At 34.4% G+C, this 22,611-nt stretch overlaps 3 long non-coding RNA genes across 3 annotated transcripts; 2 read left to right on the forward strand and 1 right to left on the reverse strand.

The window, feature by feature from the left end:
* Positions 1-6,499: 6,499 nt before the first annotated feature.
* On the reverse strand, positions 6,500-7,317 carry LOC135266785 (uncharacterized). The gene is made up of 2 exons (XR_010334938.1): positions 7,145-7,317; positions 6,500-7,096 (listed from the first exon to the last, which is right to left on the reverse strand). It is a non-coding gene; the product is annotated as an uncharacterized LOC135266785 (long non-coding RNA).
* Positions 7,318-10,652: 3,335 nt separating this feature from the next.
* LOC135267912 (uncharacterized) lies at positions 10,653-13,267 on the forward strand. Its single transcript, XR_010336313.1, has 3 exons — positions 10,653-11,479; positions 11,526-12,618; positions 12,671-13,267. It is a non-coding gene; the product is annotated as an uncharacterized LOC135267912 (long non-coding RNA).
* A 7,073-nt stretch (positions 13,268-20,340) lies between these two features.
* Positions 20,341-21,993, forward strand: LOC135266477 (uncharacterized). The gene is made up of 3 exons (XR_010334537.1): positions 20,341-20,900; positions 20,965-21,323; positions 21,386-21,993. It is a non-coding gene; the product is annotated as an uncharacterized LOC135266477 (long non-coding RNA).
* The last annotated feature ends 618 nt before the right edge of the window (positions 21,994-22,611 follow it).

The raw sequence follows: 22,611 nt of genomic DNA on the forward strand, positions 1-22,611 counted from the left end.
TATTTGAACTCGGATTCTGTTTGCACTTAGTTCATGCAGGTACCCGTACTTTATGCAGATTTCGACGTCAAATTTGATAAAGTTGGAGAAACCGTGACCTATACACGACTACCATTTGCAATATTCTGTTAAAAACAATAAAATGGGTTCCTATTCTAAATACAGGGTGTTCAAATTTTAGTGCCAGTAAAAAAATTAATACTTCTTGGTGCCCAAAAGAAAAACTTATATCGCAAACGATTGAGTTTCTAAGCCGCTTCAACTTGATGCTTTAACGTTGTCCCAAATTTTCTTAGTATGAACGTAAAATGCAAAAAACTATTTTTTTCTAAATTTTTGCATTCGTTTTTTTATAATAAAATTCCTACTATTAAGCATTCGAAAATTGAAATAGTAAAAACTCCAAGGCGTTTTGAGCAATTGAATTTTTAATTTGATTTAAAGTAAGAGTAAGTGCGAGAAAATGCCCTATAAACAAGATGCCATAAAGCATTTTTTCTACTTCGCACTTTTTGTACCAAAAAAATTAGTTTCGAAATTTGGGGAATTTTGTGGCAGTTGACAACATTTACGCACAGACAGTGAAATGAAATTAATAATTTGGACCGTCATTAGTTTATTTCATCGTTTTCTAAAATTTTTGAAATTGTTATATCTTCCAGAATTATTAACTTTTTAATGAAATTTCAGCAACTGAATTCATCCCAACACGGGTACATTAAAGGAAAATCTGTTGACTCAGCTATATTTAACTTCACTAATGCTCTGTTAGATAAATTAGAAGAAAAAAAAGGTGGTTCTTGGAATTTTCTTAGATTTCTCCAGCTTAGATCATTACATCCTAATAAAAAAGAAATAAAATTTCTTTCCTAAAGAAATACGGCATAACAGAAATTATGTTAAAGTTGATCACATCTTATCTTAATAATAGGTATCAGCAGGTCACAATAACAAAAAACAGTACTGTATATACATCAAATAAACTTCTAATTAAACAAGGTGTACCTCAAGGTAGTACACTAGGACCTTTATTTTTCGTAATTTATATAAACGGCCTATTAAACATTTTAACAGCCTCAGACAACAATAGTGCAGTTAACTTTGCTGATGACACAAATGTATTAATTTGGGGTGAAAATATGACAGATACAATGAAAGAAGCAAAGATATACATGACAAGGTAATAAACTGGACTGAAGAAAATAAGTTTGTGTTAAATTTTGAAAAAACCTGCGGCATTAATTTTGCAACATGTAATCACAAAAATACGGAGGAACCGAATAAAATTGTAATATCATCTAAAGAAATTAAATAAATAGAGAAAACTAATTTGCTAGGAATATACATTGATAAGTTAAGTTGGACTAACCATATAGATAATTTATTAAAAAAATTAAACTCAACACAGTTTACAATACGTGTTTTAAAAAATATATTAACATTGAACAACTAAGAATAGTACACTTCGGAAACTTTCAATCATTACTAAGCTACGGTATAATATTTTGAGGGCAAAGTGAAAAAATATCAAAAGTATTTGTTGCTCAAGAACAAGTCATGAGAACTATGTTTAACTCACTTAAAATATAATGAAACTTGTAGGAACTTCTTGGCTGTAACTGGTAGATTACTTTTATTTTTTTTAATCAGAATCTACTTTTTAATATCACTAAGGACCACAAGTACAAGACTCGCAAAAAATATTAGAGTATCCAAGACACAAACTTACGCTAACGGAAAAAAATAGTTATTATGCTGGAATAAAATTATACAATAGTTTACCTGTGCATCTACGCACACCTTGTAATTTAAATTTATTTAAAAAAAAATTTGATTACATTTTGGATCTCGAACCATATACTTTAAATGAATTCTATAATAGACAGGTTTTTTGGCAAACACGTGGAATTTGAAAATTGACAAACTAAAAGTAATGGATTTGTCACTTGAAAAATTCCCTTTCAATACTCCATTGAAGAAAAAGAAGAAAGAAATGGTCTCAATCGTGTAACTCTTGGTGCACCTGAATGTGATACAGAACAGATATTGCTTGTGTCGTCTGCCACATTCAACATAGATTGAGTTTTTCTTCAAGGTATTATTCGAAAGGGCATTTTTAACTTACAAATCATTGTTTTTTGTCTGACAAGTAATGACAAATTTTTTGTGAATCAAGCAAGGACACGAGCTCTGTTTTCTCAAAGATGACTACTAAGATAGAACATTTGGATGATCTTAACCAAATTAAAATTTCAATTGTGCAAAACTCTTTGAGTTTTTTACTACTTCAGTATCAGAATAGTCACTTAAAAAATAAAAGAAATTTTATAATGAGAAAATGATTGCAATAATTTGTAAAAAATAATTATTTAGATTTTTGAATTTCACGCCCATACCATAAAAATTTGGACCTTAAAGCATCAAATTGAAGCGTGTTAGAAACTCTAACGTTTGAAATATATTTTTTTTCTTTTGGGTAATTAGAAGTATTTATTTTTTCACTGGAACTAAAACTTGAAACACCTTGTACACGGCTGAGGACTCCAAGCATATTTTTTGCCCCACCCTGTGGTTCTCATAACCATCTTCTGCTGAATTACCCTATTTGTGCACCTTTGTTTATTGATCTGGGAGCAACTTCTATGGGTTATAGTTTTGCAAACCAGAAAAAACCTTCGTTTATGGTCGTCGCTTATGGTAGCTCCCATAGAACTAGCGTTTGATCTATGGGAGACGCCCTTCCATAAAGCGTGTCCTCTCCCATCCATTTCCCAGCATCTCGAATTGTTTGTTTTATATGGCAAAAGTTTTTATACGTTTTGGAATCCAGCGTAGAATTTCAAAACCGGTAACAATATATCCCGCAACCTTACAACCATATTCAAGCGCCCATTCACGTCCATTATGGGCAAAATTTTATGCCTTCGAGTCAAGTGGCACTAGTAGATTATGTCCCAGCCCCGTGCAATAGCCGTCGCGTCCTGCACAACCATATGGTACGATCTTTGTACCATTATTCGTCGTCTTAGCACGCCGTTGCATTCCGTTCACCCGTTACTTTCACGTCGTCGGTAAAATACAGCCCCTCGCGATCACATTTTGCGGCCACATGTCCAAGGAAATCACAAAAAACAAGCACGGAATCCCCCAGGCGATCATTGTCGATAATTACTCCAACTTAATTAGTCTTCGCGGAAATTAATTTTGCAGATGAGTTTGACTAAAAACTTGACACCGTGGATACGATAAGACGGGAATTTTTTCCTTCCGGAACGCTCGTTAAACAATTTGTTGTGGATATCAAATGTCATGATCGTGAAGAATATAAATGTGGTCTATTTCATGTAATGCCATCTAATCAGTATCATTATGGCGTTTTTCAGACGTCATGTTTCTTTAATATTTGCCGGACTTCAAGGGGCAACATTCCCTTTTCGAGAAAAACACAATTAAATTTACCATCTATCTCATCTATAATTTATAATCATCAGATAAAATTGTTTCTGTTTTTACACATAATACAAAACCGGACTAATTAATTACTTCTTGGATTGTTAATTATCTTTTAATATTTTCCTCGTGTTCACCTGGTTGTAACAAATGGTTAAGACTTATTTCTGATTTATGGCAATGACTCGTACACAGCTGGAAAAATAATTAGCCTTTACGGCCTTTTCGACGCGGGATAACAACCCCACATCAACTGGTTTTTTATGGAAATCGCACCACATCTGAATTAAATCGCCCCACCACTAATAACACTTTTATTAAACGAAAATTGATGCCAATTCAATGTTCAATAACATCTGAGGAATGATAATAGTAGTTATTCAGTTTTTCCGACTTTTCAGTTCGAATTCGGTAACAAAAAGGAAAAAAAGTGACATAACAGTATATTAAAAAAACAAGTTTTATAAGATCAGTCTTAAAACTCACAATTCAGTTTCAAAGTGCTTCAAGGTTTTACGAAACGAGTTTTTGTACTATTTTTTGTAATTTTTCCCTTTTTTGCCATTTTTAAACAAATATTGTTATTTTAGTCGATTTAGGGATTTTTGTGACAGTTGCTAATATCCCAATTTTGAAAGTGATAATTGATTTCAAATTTTTGTTTTATCAAAATTTTGTCAAAAAACAAGAGTTTGAATGACAATGTACCTTGCATGAACACCTCCGAAATTTGTCAAATTCGCAAAAATACGGTCTCGAATTAGCTTCTTACCAACCGAAAAATTTTCGTAAAATGTTCCGTCAAATAATGACTATTATGACATCGCACTTGATGACGTGGAGTGCTTTAAGATACCCATTAAAGCATCAAAATCTATAAAAAACTAATAAAAAATAACAAATGTTCAATAATTGTTCTGGTCGTGGTTTGCTGTGGTTTTCTCTTTCTAGCATGAACGTAGGTTGTGTGATAAGTTCATATGGTTTGCTGTCAACTGTTTAAATGTTGTCTTGTTTTTGCACTTAGGAGTTTTTAATAAAAATCACATTGAAAATCATGATAATTGTATGCAGACGTTCAAGAATTTACTCTGCAAGCTCAGATGAACGTGTGAATTTTTGGCCTGACACTGACAGCTGTCATCTGTCATTGTTTTGTAATATTAACCGAGACCTACGTTTTTTGTGACAATTGCCACACATAGGCGATCTGACCAGAACAATTATTGAAGACTTGTTATTAGGACCATCAGGAGAAAGTAGTCGTCTATATTGTACCATCTTTTGTTATTTGGTGAATTCTGACGAAAGTATACTAAGTGACGCTATAACTCTAATTAAACAAGTCTTTTAACTCTCTAAAACAAAACAGCACCTACTCGTAGAATGTTATAATTAACAACATTTGACTCTTTTGCGTTGATCGCCTTCCCAGTAAGCACACAAACGTAGATCTAACGTTTTTTTCACGTTACAGCGTTTGATATAACGTTATACGACGAAATTTACAGCGTCGTTATTTGGTTGTATGATTACGTTTTATTACGTTTTTATTTTAACGTTTATGGAACGTAGCTTAAAAACCATCTTTATTCTTTATACCAATCTTTAACGTCTAAATTATGTTTTAATTTAATTAAAGTTGTATTTACGTAAAAATTTATTGTATTGATCGCGATTAAAAAAAAAACTGAATAATTTTCATGGCATTGTCTAAGTTTAATGTAACTTTTAATTGAACGTTACACTAATGTCATGAAACAAAAGATCAATAAACGTAACTAATTAATTGTATAGAAAACGCAGAATATACAGGGTGTATCAGAAATACGTGTGTTAATTTTACCAAGTAATGAAACTCACCAAATACAACAACTTTTCTACATAACGTCTTGAAACATTTTTATTTATAATTTTCACTGTTTTCTTCCTTTTTTTTGTGCAAAAAAGCCGGTCAGTGTTTAATAATTAGTTTATATTTATACTTTTTTATACTACAATTTTCATTGTTGTTTTAAATTGTTAAAAAATTGTCCGTTTCTATGATAAGGAAAATAGTTCGGCTCATTTATTTTTGTACCTATAGGCGGGTATACGTTTCAGTATGTTACCTTTTTCCAATTTTTGCAATTTTTTTATTGAAAAATTACACCTGTTACCTGTTAAAATAAAAACACTTATTTCTGATACACCCTGTATAGAAAATAACTACTATAGTAATAACTACTTTACCATCTATTTTTGACAATCGTTATGAAATATAAAAAAAACTTAAAAAATCAGAAAAAAAGAGGTAAATACAGCCTTTTTAAACAACACTAGTTATGTTTTCTATTTTCTATTTATATTTTCTATAATTTTACGTTCTATTCTTGCGTTGAAAAATCGTTTAAATAGTTACTAAAAAAAACTTTAATGTTTTATATTATTTCCTTGAACGTTTTTGTCTTGATTCAAAGTTAATTATTAATTTACGTTATTAATTAACGTTTCTTTCCTTACGTTATTTTTACGTTAGTGCGTTTACTGGGATAGTACCACAATGTAACAATTTAGGAAACCAAGAGGTGGTACATTTTTGGAATATCTAAACAAATGAACAAAAATGAGATTATATAAAGAAAAGTACAGTTAAAAATAATTTTGTGTGTGTAAAAGGATGCTGAACTATTGTAACTGATAGAATGATAGAACTATAACATCAGTGCATAGGTATTATTTGAAATACCGGCGCAAAAATCTTTATGAAACTTTGGAGCTTTATAAGTTCAAAATTTGTTCATTTGTTCATAACACAATGAAACCTTTAGCTACAGTTTCAGTTTGGGTTCAGACTTTCGGTAGTTGTTTTGGGTGGGAAAGCAGTGTATCGCCCCCCGTTGGGCGCCAATGGTTCTTGGCGAGAACCCAACCCAGCCGCCATTAAAAAAATTAATTACCACACTCCTTATCGAGGACATAAGACCACACCATTCCGGTAGGCATAATCACAAATAAATATTCAAAATAGTCGAGTTATGGCGTGTATTGTAATTAAAATTTCCCATCATACATAGTTAATTCGATTTTATCAGAGAGTTATTATTACAAGATGATAAATTGTCTTTCGAAACGAGTAATGATAATAATAAGAGTCATTAAAAACGCCACCAGAGCCATTTCCATGTTTCCATTTAGTGACCGCTCAATCATCCCGTTTTTCCTCTCCCGATGAAGACGCGTATTAAGTTATTAGTAACGGAAGTGATCGCTCGGTTTATTTTCCTCGCTTAGACACACAACGAACGAGTTTATTATAATAAGCTGTCACATTTCGTCATATCCTCACGACATTACGCCTCGATGCTTCGAGGAATGCATGGAGTGTCCATATGGTGCAACCCACGCATCTTAAATCAATCATTTGCATTCTGTAAGAGAGATTGATTGTGTGTGTTGGATGGCGAAGGTGAAATGCAAAACCTGCCTCCGTCAAAGATCGCCAAACGTGACGCTCCGCGCGATAAGAAACACTCGAGCTTTCCAAAAATTTTGGCCTCGCTCGAGCAGAATTCCTGGCGCCAGGAAAGCATGTCCTGTCACTTTCTGATAAATGAATAAAACGCCGAACACGAATCAGTGGCCTTCTCGACAACGACTTTTCTTCCTACATGCAATTACAGTTACGAAATATTCATAAATAATCAGCTGTTACATGTGTTCCTGATACCGTTTCGAAAAGGACATCCCGAAAAGTTTCCAGTGGAAGTGTTACGACTGTCGACTTTTATTACTCTAATGCGGCTAATTGTCCTTAATAATAATAATTTTAATATTGTCATGAGTAGCAAACATGACAGTCTACAACGAATTTAAGCATAAATTACGTAACTGACGTCATGGGTAACAAATGGAATAATTAACGATATAATACTATATGTAATATAAATGATGATGTTCATCATATGGTCCACGAAATAATTTTCTGCTGCTTGCTCAACACAATTGAAAGGAGTAATATCAATTATGGCTCACGAAAGCTTTGATTCATGGCGATTAGTGAGGTTTTCTTGTTTCGAGACGAATCATCATTCATTAGACTGCTAGTCAATTAATCAACTTTCTTGAATTATTGAAGAGAAGCTAAACCTGACGCCAAATGTTGTCTCTGTTGGTATCAAGCATAGAATTTTGCCAAAAAGAGGATTACTCTTGAAAGTATTTTGTCCCGAGTACGGATATCTAAAACTTAGGATGCGAAACGACGTACAAATAAAACGTCCCCGTTCTCGATAGTTCCCTTATTGTCACCAGAGGCGCAGTTGTTCCATTACCGTTCAAATTTTCAGAGCAATGCATTGATAGAAATAGCTGTAATTAAATAATGGTTAGCACAAGGCGAATAAAAAAATACAGGCAGATAGAACAGTAAGTTCTCAATGGTCGGAGATAAAAATAGTGCAAAAATTAATCGTAAACTATATTTAAAAAAAATCAAGTATTTACCAATTAGCGCTCTGCCCCATATTTTTCAAAACGCTGCGAATACGCTTACAGGTACAAGAAAAATGTTAAGAAGAAAGTTGTAGAGAATGAAAATTCCTTTAAAAAAGTCCGCGAGGTCATATCTCTATCTTCAACCATTTAGGCCCCAAAGTCATTCAAAGACACTCAAGCGACGGATTTCCTGTGGTCAAGCATTGGAAAGTGAATTTATACCTAAACCGTTGAAGATGGAAATTTGGTGTCGCGGATTTTTTTGTAGAAAATTTAATTCTCTACAACCTCATTCCTTGCAATTTTTTATATCTTCAACCGTATTCGCTGCGTTTGCAAAAATATCAGCTGGAACATAAATTGATAATTTGAGGCGATAATTTTTTGCGCACTATTGCTTTTTTATCAAAACGCTGCAAATACGGCTGAAATATAAAAAGTGTAAGGAATGAGCTTGCAGAGAATTGAATTTTCTAGAAAAAAGACAGCGACACCATGTTTCTATCTTCAACGGTTCAGTAGTCCAGTCAAATTAGACAAAAACAAGGCGATCGGAGGAAAAAATTCCTAGGGAGTTAGATTTTTTTAAAGCTTTCTTTACACTTGGGGAGACATATATCAAAGTCTCCGAAGGTGGGGGCCGAGCTTGAGGAGGGAGAAGGGGCTAAAGCTGAATTTTTTTGGTTTTTTGCTTACATCTTGGAAACTGTTCCTCCTATCAATTTTTATCTTTATACCAAAATTAAAGCCGATAAAATTTCCTACAAAATGGTCCTAGCCTTATTGTTGTAGGACTAACCGTAAGCGAGCTACTAACTTTTGAAGTTTGGTGTCTACATGACACTGTATATCTAAACATTAGTATATCATAAGTATTTATATAGAAATAGTGTGTATAAAGCGTTTCCCACCTAAGCTAATAGTGAGAAATAAGGAAGAAAAATACTTTTTTCCTTCGCGATCTTTAGTTAAGGACCACAATTCAGCGTCTGAAGATGACCCAGAAAATATGATAGAATGAACTGTTGGACTCAACGCATAGAGTTTATTATAAGATTTATTTAAAACGTCTATATTAAATCATCTATTTATTAATATTTTACTAAACAAGACTGTAATTTAGTTTTCAATGTTTGAGACGAAGACGAAAATGCAGCATCTAAAGACGACTCTGAAGACTTCAATCACCCTCATGTCTCTTCCTTTCTCCACTAATGACTTGTGGGAATCAATAAATTCAATTCAATCAATTTCATGTCTTTCAAATTACAAGACATTCTGTTTTAAAGCACATTTTTTTAATAATTATTTATTTCCAGACCTATAACTCGCTTATGGTTAATCATACAAGAAAAATGCATACAGCTATTTTGTAGGAAATTCTATCAGCTTTAATTTTAGTTAGAAGATAAAAATTGATAGGAGTAACAGTTTCCGGGATATAAGCAAAAAACCAAAAAAAGACTGCTTTAACCCCCTCCCGCCTCCTCAAGCTCGCTCCCATCTCTCGAAGACTTTTGATATATGTTTACCCAAGTACAAAGCTTTTAGAAAAAACTCCAACTCTCCAGGAATTTTTTCTACCTATTAGTCTAATTTGACTAGAATAAATAATAGAATAATAATAGAATAATACTAATAGAATAAATTGACTTCACAATACTTTATCACCGGCAAATTGAAGGAAATCCGTCGCTTAAACGTCTTTAGAGCCTAAACCGTTGAAGATAAGGATATGATCGCGCTGACTTTTTTAAAGAAGATTTAATTCTCTACAACTTTCTTTTGAACATTTTTCTCGTAGCGTTTTGAAAAATACGGTACGAAACGCACATTTTAAATTGTAAATAATTTTTTTCTCATGTTTCTCATGAAAATTTTAGTCGTCAGTTATTCTCAGTTTGTTGAAAATGCGGAGTTTAACATTTTTGCATTTTTTCCAAGTAATTAGTAAATAGTTTGAATTTAAATTAATTTAAAACAATTTGTCACCGAGACGATCGAAGCGCCCTCATATTACTCTGCCGTACTATTTTTTTGGGTACAGAACATCGTGCGACTTTGTATCCTAAGTTATAGTCGTTCGTAGTCCCGAGAAATAAATCGAGAGTACAAATTTGGTATGCTTCAAGCAGAGACAAAGCCCCAACCCGTTGTCCCATCAATCTTTCTTAAAACCCGTCAGTTCCAATTCGGTAGTCACTCCAGAGCGCTTCCTCGCTATTGTTGTTTACCGATAAAATCGGATTTATTGGTCACGAATGGTAGTTTTTGATGTTGACGTGCTAAATAATCTCCAGGAGCTCCCGCTCCGATACCATCTCCCACCTGTTTCTTTGCAAGAGTCCACAAAAATCCAATGAAGATATTTGTGCCTTCGCCAATCCGTCAAACCTTAATCCATGCATTCTGGATGCACATGCACGTGTTAAGAGCCGCACACACACCTCACCCAGAGCTGAAGGCGTGTTCGTGTGTCTCATTTACACTTGGGCTACATTGTACTCGTAACTCCACCATTAAGCGGTAAATTATATAAACAGTGTGTCGCCTCTGCTCGCACCTCCGTTGCTGGCTATGTCCGTCTCTTGGACAGTCGAAGAGTCAATTAGATAGGGTGGAACCGGCGGAAGTGGCGCATTATGGAGTTGCGAACAGTTTTTCGTTCCGCAGAGGTCTGCTTAAGGTCCGATGTTTCGCGATAAATTCCGGTCGAAAATAATTCACCGGCACTGACGCGAAATTCCCGGTATAAACGTCATTCGTTGGCAATAAATTCGTCGGATAAGTTTCGAGACTGCTACCTGCGTGTCTGCCAAGCCCCGGCATTGTGTATTACCAAGTGCATTCAATGTCATTCATATGTCATGCGAATTAAAGACTCTTCACGAACGTCCGTTCCGAACAAAAAAGGAATCGCTAAATTAACTGTCGCATTAGCCGTATTTATGACTTAATTGTCAAAGTCGAGACGCGTTCCTTTTCATTTTCCGCGATGGAAATGGAGGAGCACACCCGTGTTGCGCCCGATGCGTGCTTCGCCCACCGATCCAAGCTGAATCCCCAGCTGAGAAGACAAATGCGATATTATCGTTTTTTATACGAGCCTCAAGTTCGTATATTTCATAATGTTTTTGCTATTCTTGACGAGCCCTTTCTCGCACGCATTTCACGAGGCGGACAACACGCGAACGCTTACGACATTTCCTTCCACTCACCACGGCGGGGGCTCACTTTTCACCTGTCAAGATCGATACCAAGGACGCGATACGACGGGGACCCAAACGGACGCGCGTGGGACGACAACTAATAAGCCCCAAAGAGGCTTGGCAAAAGGAGCCATCGAGACAGACAGGAGGTTTTGATAAATTGGAGACACCCATTCCCATTGTCAAAAACAACGCTGCTTAACAGTACGACATTTTGACAAATTACTACAAACCAATTTCATACAACTATGGAAAAATGTCCATCATATTATGTTCCTGACACTTTTGGCGTAGTGCTACGAGGGTGGGTTGGTAAATCTACACATTTGGATCATAGTCTCCTTGTAATTTGATATTCAACGATGTAGAAATTTTTGAATTCTTTCTCAGCTCTCCTAGAGAATGTACTTCTAAAATTTGCTCACCATTTGCTTCAAATCTCTCTCGAACAAAGGGTTTGAACTTATAAGGGACCTTATGGTTGAATGTCGGAAGATGTCTTTCTACAACAAGGTATATAGGGTGTCCGTTTTTCGAGCTCCACCATGAGCTCGATTAAATTAAGACAATTAATTAGCGCATTTTCATGCTGAATAATTATCTGAAGGACATCTGACGTGTCATTTTTAGTTTGTAGATTATTGAAAGAAACAGAAATTTGTAATTTTTTTAACTAGGATTTTCTTCAGGCACTTTTTATAAGGAATCTAAATTTGTCCTCGTTTTTTCCACCACGTTCTTGATGTCCCAGTTACAAAACTTAACTTTGGTTTTCCGTATGAATGCCATATTCGCTTTTTGTATTTTTGAAAAATGTTTTTATTCCTGATTACAAACGATATATCACATGATATGATCTAATCTTAAGATGGAGAAAAAGCATTTTTGCGAAGAGTGCTTTGGAAGAAACACCAACAATTTTTTTTAAGCAAATTAGATTTTGGAGGTTTAATCGGATATGGATCTGGAAGGTTCACATTTCCGCTAAGCTTACTTATTTAAAAACTAAAAGTAATGATAGCAAGAAGTTTATTCTTCGCAAAACAAAACAAGTCAAGCTGTTAAGTTTTCAGTTTACGTTTATATTTTGTGGGCATTCTAATTGACTGGCACAAAAATTGGAACATCCTAAGAATTCTCTAGAGTTTGTTGAAAAAAAAATGATTTTCAAGATAATACAAACGTAAATACGGACTTTTCTGATCTGGAATTTGTTTCATGTACAATATTTTTGTTGTCATTTTTCTATGATGTCATATTTCAAAAATATCCAATTTCAGTAAATTTGACTTTATTGTAGAGATTTCCTGTTTGATTTTTAATGTACCTGTATTATAACTTCATTGAATGCTGGATTCAGTACCAGATGATAAATTGTAAGAAAATTGAAAATTTTTTCGCTCCAGTGTTTACAGAACGTTTACTACTCGTGTCCTAGAGATTAGTGAATTTTGAAAAAGGACCGGATCAGGCTGATAACGCAGTACAAGTCTATTCTATGATCGTTCTATAGCGGTAACAATATTTTTTGATAGATGTATGGATACACTTCAGATTAGAAATGGACTACAAGAAATATGATAGGCTAACTGAAGCGAAAGAACAATAAAAAGACGACTAACAGAAGTTCCAAATCTGCAAACGGTCCAGGGTTTCTCAGAAACCACTGCATAGTTAGACTTAATGGTGCTATTCTCTAACTTTTGTTACCATGTTATTGCGCTATTACTGTAAAAATTACAGCTGTTATTTAAATTCGTATTCCGTAAACTCTATCACCCTCTATTAGCAACATTTCTACAGTAACAGTGACAGTGACAGATCCTAAATTTTTACGATGTTTTACCAAATTAACACGAAATTGCATTAAAAATGTGATAAGTGGATAACACTAGAAGTTTAGAATCACGCAAACAATTCGACCTTTGGTTTCTGAAGTATTGGAAAACGAAGAAAGGGGATAAGACTGATCTTAGAAAAAAATCAACTGGTATAATTATCCATAAAGGTAATCTTTGGCAATCCTAAGTGGGAATGAGCACAACTTAAAATTCGTCAGGAACCAAAATTTGTATAAATAAAAAATTTAACACTGTGTACTCTTCATTTTGGAAACATTATTTCGTGAAAATAAAACATAGATTTTTTAGTTTGTATTATTTATTTCAAATTATATTTTTTGTCTTTCAATAGTTATTTCGTTTCTTTCAAATTCTGTTTATCTCTTTTATTTTGCGTATAAGTTTTGTACAGCACAGAATTAAAATAATATGATTTCAATTTGATTACCTAATCCGACACGAAATCCCACAGAAATTGTCTCAAAACAAAAAATGTGATTTTTTTTCAATAAACAAGGATATTCTTTACTGTAATCTGCACTCGTCTTCTGCATTTACTTTTTTTAATATTTTGGTAGAACTTTTTGCGATACCAAGTTCGAAATGATAATGGTATGAAAACTTTTTGACATTTTCGAATAGAATATTTGAATCAAGTAGTAAGCCATACGTCAAAATCGACTTCCATTATCTCAAGAATTACATTTTCGAACAAATGGGAACTCTATTACCCTTATTTTAACAGAGAGAGTTAGGGAATCGCAAATTAGACAGCTTTGTTAGGCAGTGTCATAACAGAGGACTATTGCTAACGTTCTATAAACGTAACAGTATAACAGAGATAGTTAGAGAATACCACCACTAATTTTGCACGAGAACACCTCCACTGCAAAATAGAACAATGTTTGATTGTCATGATCATGAACCACGATTTGCTTTGGGTGTCCTGATGGACCCATAGTATGAAGAACACACAGGGAAAGATACGATTAATGTAATTTTAGTGTAAAAGCGAGCTTTGAAAGAAGGTTCGTGATGGTATAGGTTGGTATTTATCTTATACGGCTCGCACAGAATAGAACAAGTGGCAAAGAACAGATCATTTTTGTGCATTATAATTTATAATGCATGGCCACTTGCTGCAGTTACTGCAGAGAAATTTCCTCTAAGTTGTTGTAATTGGAGCTATAGATTGGCCAGTATAAAGCCTAGACTTAAATCGTTTAGTACATCTTGGGATGTGCTAGGAACACAAATTAGGCGAAGTCGTGGGCATTTATTGACATTGCGTTGCAAGAAGCATGAAAAAACGTTTCTCAAAAAATTATTCAAAACCTAACTCAAAATACACTACGCAAGCTTGAGAATGAAATAAAGGCTCGAAATAAAGTTAATTCAAAACCAGTTTTAATAATTCTTTATTGGTCTCTCCTTTCTCCAAAATACAAACATACCTTTTTGCAAAAATTACCTTAAAAGATGGTTTATTGATTTTGTTGTTGCAAAAAAGCTCAAATGATACTTATGTGAACTTTTTACATATCGATTTTACTATTTTTTCCCCAGAGCCGATGTCCCAGTTTTCCTGACACTAAGTGTAGAAAGAGTACTGAATTATGAAGGTAAAAACAAGTTACCAAACCTAGCCAATCTCATTCCTGAGAATGGTGGTCCAACTGTCTCATTTTAAGGGTGCGAACTCACTGGAGTCAGTAAACTATTATTCTGACTTTGAATTTTTCTTTTTATGATGCTGTGAAGAACTAGAGAAACTTAAAAAGGGCCAATAAGCTAACACGTTTTATTATCACTCTTTTTGATGTATCAAGTGGTCTATTTGCGAAAAAAGAAAAACTGTCACATCTGACAACAACTTTCAATTAATATTCAGTGGCGTACAATTATTTAATAATTTCGGTACCAAAAGAAATATTTATTAAATAAACTTTAAATACTACCTACTAATATTTGTATAAGAAATGTTAAATTGCTCAAACAGGTGACCATCTTGGTGTATATTCACAAACGGACTCGTCTTAGCAATGACGTTCTTACATTTTCGTACAGATCACAATTATTTCGTATTTCATCCGCCAAGAGTTGGACCAACAGCTATCAACTGCAATGTGCTTCTCCTAGACGATAGCATTAACTGCAGCAAATCTACCTCTGTCTACAGTCATTGGTCAAAATTTTAGAATTTTCAAATTTTCGTATACGACGAACAAAAATAGCGAATGGTCACAGCGACAAGAAATGTAGCGATCTGGAAATCATGCTTCGTAGAAACTAACAGCAACTCCAGCTTTTTGAAAATGTAAATTCTTTCTATTTTCACAACTCTAAAAAGTCTAAAATAAACCCAACAAACGAACATCACTGATGTCAGTTAATCAAACTTGTCACATTGACAGTAGCTATCACTTTTTTTCTCGGAGCACTCGGATTACTGATTTCAACTATAATCCTTGGCTCAGGTCTGATTGAGTAAATTTGAAAGACAATTGTTCGAAGAAGAAGCAAGATGGGAAAAATTCAACACTAGCTTTTGAATCCTGGTGGTTACCTTTACCACTCCTTAAAAGTGATGGCGGTCCAATTACCGAACACGCTGTATATCTATTTAGTATTTGAACATTTTTTCTTCAGTATTGAAAAAGCTGTACATGAAGGAGGCAAAAGTTTGGGTTCATTTCGCCTTAAAATTAGGGTCGAGCGTGGGCGAGGGATTGCGCAAACCTACTCATATGCAAGAAAAAACTTTACGATTTCAAGGAGTGTCAATCCGCACCACCTGGCTGTCAAAGCCCCGGCAACATCTCAATTTCCTGCGATTCGTCAGCATCTTATCGTCCGATCAGCAATAAAAGAATATGACGTTGTCTATTTGTGAAAAAAACCGTTTTGAAACCGACACCACTCTCCTCGAACCGGTAAAGTCAGTCGCGTATTGTTGCCAACATTATATAAAACACATGTACACGTTTCGCGATAAGAGAATGAAATCATAACAAAAGCAAATCCGCGAGTATTTTAGTATGGATATAAATTGCAGCATTTGCCGGTACAAACGACCGGTTCTCTATTCTCCAAGCACAAACCGAAACACAAACATATGCGGCGGCGGCGTCTTTGATAATTGTCGGACAATAGAACAATGCTGCGATGGAATATTGTCTTTTTTCGAGGAGCGCGGTAAAAACGCGTCTCAATTCCATCAGGTGCGCTGTGGAAGAGTGATACTGATAAGATAAGGACCACGACTCAGGTGTTTGCTTGGACTTGTTTTTATCTTGGGCAAACAAGAGAGGTCCCCGAGCGGCTGCTTGGGGCGCGACTTTTCCGATTGGTGGCAATCGGAGGGTGGTCAAACAATTATTAATGAGCGAAAAACCCGTATGGAAAATAATATCAGATAACTGGTGCCCAGAGAACGGCTTACATCGCATGATAGAGCTCCTAAAGTGGATTAAGTCACGTCATGTAGGTGTGGTGGCGCGCATTAAAGCCCAATGGGGAAACAATGTCTCTTCAAATACACATGTCACACGTCATCATATTTCATACAATTCCCAGGACGGCCGGCCTGTTTCCAACGCGAAACGTGATGCTCGGGTCATGACCACGCCGTTTCTGGGCAGAAACGTCGGCTTGTTGCCCGATCATTACAAGAGTTGTAAATTAGACCGTGGTGACATTGCACGGGTGGTCCACGAACAGCACGTGTGCGACTACAGGTGCTGCGAATTGGAATTTTATGTTCCGGAATGGGAAACTGAGGCGAGACGCAGGGGTCCATCTACGAACCTATGCTTTACTTTAGCACCTACATACAAAACTAACATTTCAGTCATTTCATCAGTCATAATTTAATGGAAATTTCCACGTAAGAAAAAGAATTTCGAGTTTCAGATCTAAATTCTACGGTTGATTTTACGTATTAGACATTTTTTTACAACAGTTGAATTTGTGAATTTTTTTGCCCACAAGTAGTTTACACGATTTATGTACTTTAACTAAAAATCTTCTTTCTTGTAGATTATGAGACACTAAGTTCAAAACGAATATTAAAAAAACAATGCCACATTTAAGAAATATACTTTATTAATTAATAAAAAAGCAAAAGTATTTCTTAAATAATCAATAACAAATTAAAAATGAATTCTTTTACTTTGTTTTTTATACTTTGTGCTGATCTACGAAAACCTTCAGATTTTGATGAAAATCACTCATGCTGTCTAGGCTTTTCGGAAAAAAATCTAAATGAGAATTAAGAAAATGTATTTTAAAATGTTTCTAAAGAGGACTTCTTTTATTTGTGAAAACATACATTCTGTATAAATGTCACAAAAACGGCTCACAAGATTTTACGTTTTCTATTAGACACGTTGTATCACGTAGTTCTCCTTCTTATACTGTATCACTCACTGTATCACTTAAAACAATGAAACTCTAACCTTAAATTGGAGGGATTCCATAAGGTAAGCGAGAAAATAATCATTAGCAGCAAAAAATTGGGGCGTGATAAAAAATTACTTGGCTTTTTGGAATGTTAGAGGGTAAGTAAACACAAAAATAATAATTTTATTAGAGTATATAAAGGAAGATATTATTTGTAAACTAGTATCATGTATTGTAGCACCGTTTTCTTTGTACAACATAAAGTTTTACAACAGACAATGGTGTTAAAGATAAGCAACTTTTACAATAAGATGTTTTGACGAGGGTGACTAATCGGTTCCTCTAAAAGACTGCTGCCTGTCTGCAATAAATCACAATGAGATTGCCTGAGTGATAAGCTTGAATAGTCCTTGCGGTTTGGGGAAATCATAATAAAAATTTAATGATGTACAAAGAAAACGTTACTACAATACTATAGTGCCTAGATACGATGGGAGTTTATATCGGGTGATTCAAAAATATGTGGCATAATTTTAACCACGAATACCCCTCTACAATTAAGAATAGATAGGATAGTATTTACTGACCCACCACAAAAAATTGAAAAATTACATTTTTTCAAAAATTGGTATGGAAAAATGGTTTTTTGAAAATATTTTTGTTACCGTTCATGCGATTATTATGAAATTTTGCATGTCAAGAGACACAAAGACGCTCTTTGATATGGTGTAAATGGAAATCTTGTAAAAGCTATACATTTCCGGTGACAAGGGGGCCCTTCCAGTTTTTAGGTGATAACTCAATTTTTCGGACTATAAACACGTATTTTTGATACCAAAAATCAAAAGCTCAATTATTTTTTAATAAAAAAGGAACTCTTGCTTCATATCGCCAAAATGTACCGTTCTCGAGTTATTTGGGATTAAACTAAACTCTACACCGCAGTGCAGAATAAAAAAGTATAAATTTTGAGCATACCATTACCTTGGAAACTGTCGACTAAGAATGACAAGAAGAATGAAATTGACATCAAATGTGACAGCAGTGACAGCTGTGTCATTCGTAGTGAACTGTTTCCAAGGTAATTGTACGCTCAAAATTTATACTTTTCTATTCTGCAGTGCAGTGTAGAGTTTAGTTTAATCCAAAATAACTAGAGAACGGTACAGTTTGACGACATGAAGCAAGAGTACCTTTTTTATTAAAAAATAATTGGGCTTTTGATTTTGGACATCAAAAATACGTGTTTATAGGCCGAAAAGTTGAGTTATCACCTAAAAACTGGAAGGGCCCCCTTGTCACCGGAAATGTATAGCTTTTACAAGATTTCCATTTTCACCATATCAAAGAGCGTCTTTGTGTCTCTTGGCATGCAAAATTTCATAATAATCGCATGAACGGTAACAAAAATATTTTCAAAAAACCATTTTTCCATACCAATTTCTGAAAAATTGTAATTTTTCAATTTTTTGAGGTGGGTCAGTAAATACTATCCTATCTATTTTCATTTTTAGAGGGGTATTCGTGGTTAAAATTATGCCACATATTTTTGAATCACCCGATATACAGAGTAAAATCATGGATACTGGTTTTATCGTACGTAATATTGAATTCAAGAAGTTTTTCTTCGTATTTAAATCGAGTGAGAAGCTCGGTAGAATCTTTTGTACATAGGTACATAACCGGCTACTCAATAAGCCAAAAAACATCTTTAAAAAAAGTATTATGAAACTACCAAAGAGATGGCGTATGTGCACAGAGATAGAAGAAAAGATCCTGGAAAAGTAGTTTAAAGAGTTTGTTCAAATTGTGTTTTAATCAAAAGTTATAAGCAAATTTCGTTCTATATTTGAACCCTTTAAGTACTTTATACTTTAAACTTTCAAGAAACAAATTTTTAATTTGACACCAACAATCTTTCTTTATCTCTATAAGCTTTTACATAATTTAAAATAGTAAGAAAACGGAATTAATTTTCAGATTTTGGTCAAGATTTAAGTTGATTCTGGTATCCGGGGCATTTTTCGGGCAATAACTCCGGAACTAATAGACGTAACTACATTAAAGGCCATTTTATAAAAATTAATTTGTGATTAGGGCGTCAATTAGATACTCTGATTGGTTCACTTTGGTCACATGATTAATTAACCTAGAGTTTGATTGCAATTAAATGACGCTTGTGTAAACCTCCATTTAGTATTTTAACCTTGGAAAGGTCTCTTCATTATCTATGTTTTTATAAAAATCATTATCCTGAGACTAATAGTTTTCTAGAAAATTTCTCAAAAAACAAAAATGGGTAACTTGAAAACTATCATGAATTTTACAGTATACTAGACACACGAATCATTTTACATCAAAATAGCTCCATTTTTTAAATACTAATTTTGCCATAATTGAGAAAATAAAAAAAGTTGCAAATTTCCAAAGCCCTATTGCCAATTTTGAAAATGTCTCAAAATCAATTGAAACCCATCTGTTATGATGGGTGTTGTTTTCAGTGGAATAAGACTTTTTCTCCTAGCTTCTATAGTTTCTGCGTAATCAGTACCTGACATTTTTCGCTAGCTCCAATAGTTTCGCCGTAATCGGGTTTTTCTCGGAAACTATTAAAACACAGCAAAGCAAAAAAATCCGGAAATTCGTAGAGAATTTTCGAGTCCCCAGAAAAAAATTATTCAAATAAATAATAATAATCAATAAATGATAAATGATAAATAATAAATAATAAATAATAAATAATAAATAATAAATAATAAATAATAAATAATAAATAATAAATAATAAATAATAAATAATAAATAATAAATAATAAATAATAAATAATAAATAATAAATAATAATTAACAAATAATAAATAATAAATAATAATACAGACTGATCCAGAAATACTGAGTCTGTTGGCAACGCATTTGAAAGTACTTGTGCTCATAATTTGTAACATTGCAACCGAATTCAATTTTTCTTGACAATTATTTGACGTATAACCCCTCAAGATTGTTAAATTGTTTTTAGCTGGAGGAGAACTCCATTGGTATCCTTAAAAATTTAAGTCCAGTGTTGCCAACAGACTCAGTATTTCTGGATCAGTCTGTATATCCAAGTAAACACTGACAATACACCCAAGTTTCACGCGCAGAATTTTGAACCCTAACTCCAAATGATGCAAAAGTGTTGGTCACAGGTGCCCAAACAACTTTCGGCTGAGTTCGATTGGTCCAAATTATTTATAATTGGCTGCTTTCGGATTGAAATTTATTCAAAAGCACAATTATGTTTCCGATAAATAACTTGTTCAGGAGATAACCAATTTTGCCATGTCGTGAATTTTTTCCCTTGGTGATATGTGTTTGGAAAGGAAGAGCAGTCGCACGCGCTACCTCGGTTGGTTTCAGTCAAATCACAGGGTATTCCCCTCGATAATGGTCCCTGATTATGGAATTTTTTGTCCCGATTTGACGTGCAACTGGATTCGTTTTTGTCCAGTTGATGATGAGAGTGATACAGTGTGTTTATCGTAACGGTACGTTGGGTCTGAATGTGGTTCGAAATTGTCGGTTAAAGATTACCAGACAGTTTCATTATAGGTTGACTTGGGTACGTCAGTTAAACACACTGATTTTCTGGAATGCCGACAACAGTTTCCCGGTAGCTGTCATTTCGCGAAATTCGACGATTTTTTCCGAAATCAAAAGTTCCCAGCAATTAAACCGGCGGACAAACACCGTAATTTAACGACTCCTTAATTTAGCCACTCGAACAAAGTGTTTGTACACGGTGTGGCAATGTCAATAAAATTAATTGCCAACCTCCAATTCTACCCGAATAAATATCGACTTAAACGATTGGCCGGGGCACTTTGACCGTTAATTAAGAAGCGGCACACACCATTCCGGACAAATATGGTGTCTTAATGGATTTTCAACGGACCTATCATGCCATATTGGTTCTATTTAAAAGCCCCATTGTTAACAACTAATTTACAGCTCGTTCGGTTTCATGATGAAGACGTCTCTCGGATGCCTCGCATGAATTTTATGACGGATGACGATGGAAGTTTAATTCGGACGGAAAAATACATATCATGGGCCGATGGACGGACGGATGATGCCTGATGGATGCGAGGATTCATTTACGACTACAATGCTTTGGTGCCTTTCCATCGCAGCCAAGCCACACAATAAACGTGTTCGATGGATAAACCGATTCCAAATATTGCCAACATTGATTAATGGCCCCCACTACGGCTAAAGGGAAATTATTTTACTGTTTTTAGCGACTTTTGTAATCCAATTTTAAATCGAAAAATGAAATTGAGTCTTTTAAATAATTAGAATTTAAGACAACGTAACACTTTGTTGAAAAAAAAATTTGATATTTTTTTATTAAAATTGTAAACCAATATTCATAATATTTTAAAAACGTGTACGGGAAAGATGCACTGTGATGATACGAAGAGAATGCGTCCAAGAAACGAAAAAAAAATTTAGTAGTAACCAAACCCGAATATTCATTTTACTTTGTCTTTGAATGCCGAGAATCTCCAACAATCAAGAGCGGGGTAACAGGAAGAGGGGGCAAAATAAACCTCGATATATATATATATATATATTCGTATGACAGAAAAAAAAAGGACAATAGTACATTGTATGTAGAAGAAATCACAAAACTTTTCTAGTAGATAACCAAGTTTTAGCTTGTGGCGACAGTTGATGGATTTCATTGAAGCCTCCTTGAAAACTTGTAATTTGGCATTCCAAAATGTTGAATTGTTTCTTCCACGTGGCCACATTGGCAATACGGATTTTCTGTAGCCTTCCATTTAAACAACATTGACTTACATCTGGCATGGCCAGTTCTTAGTCTGTTTAATTTCACCCAGACCCACCGTGGTTGATCCATTCCAGGTACCCTTTTTGATGGATCTTCTATTAAATCTTTATTGAACAGGTGGATATTAGACCATATATTGCGCCACTCATTAATGATGAAAAAGTTTTCGATGTTAAACGTTTCCACCTAAAAAGGTTTTCTAGATTTTAATCGATTTTCGGGGGCAATCAGGTCAGACCATATTGGATACTCTTGGGGATGTCTTCTATATTTGTTCCACAGTTTGTTGACTGCAGGTGGAGCAATGTTAGACAATACTGGAAGCCATTCGGTGGGGGTTGATTTTAAAGTGCCAGTTATGACTCGCATAGCAGTGTTTAATTGTGCGTCAATTTTGCTTG

This window comes from Tribolium castaneum, chromosome 1, assembly GCF_031307605.1.
Source record: "Tribolium castaneum strain GA2 chromosome 1, icTriCast1.1, whole genome shotgun sequence".
Taxonomy (NCBI): domain Eukaryota; kingdom Metazoa; phylum Arthropoda; class Insecta; order Coleoptera; family Tenebrionidae; genus Tribolium; species Tribolium castaneum.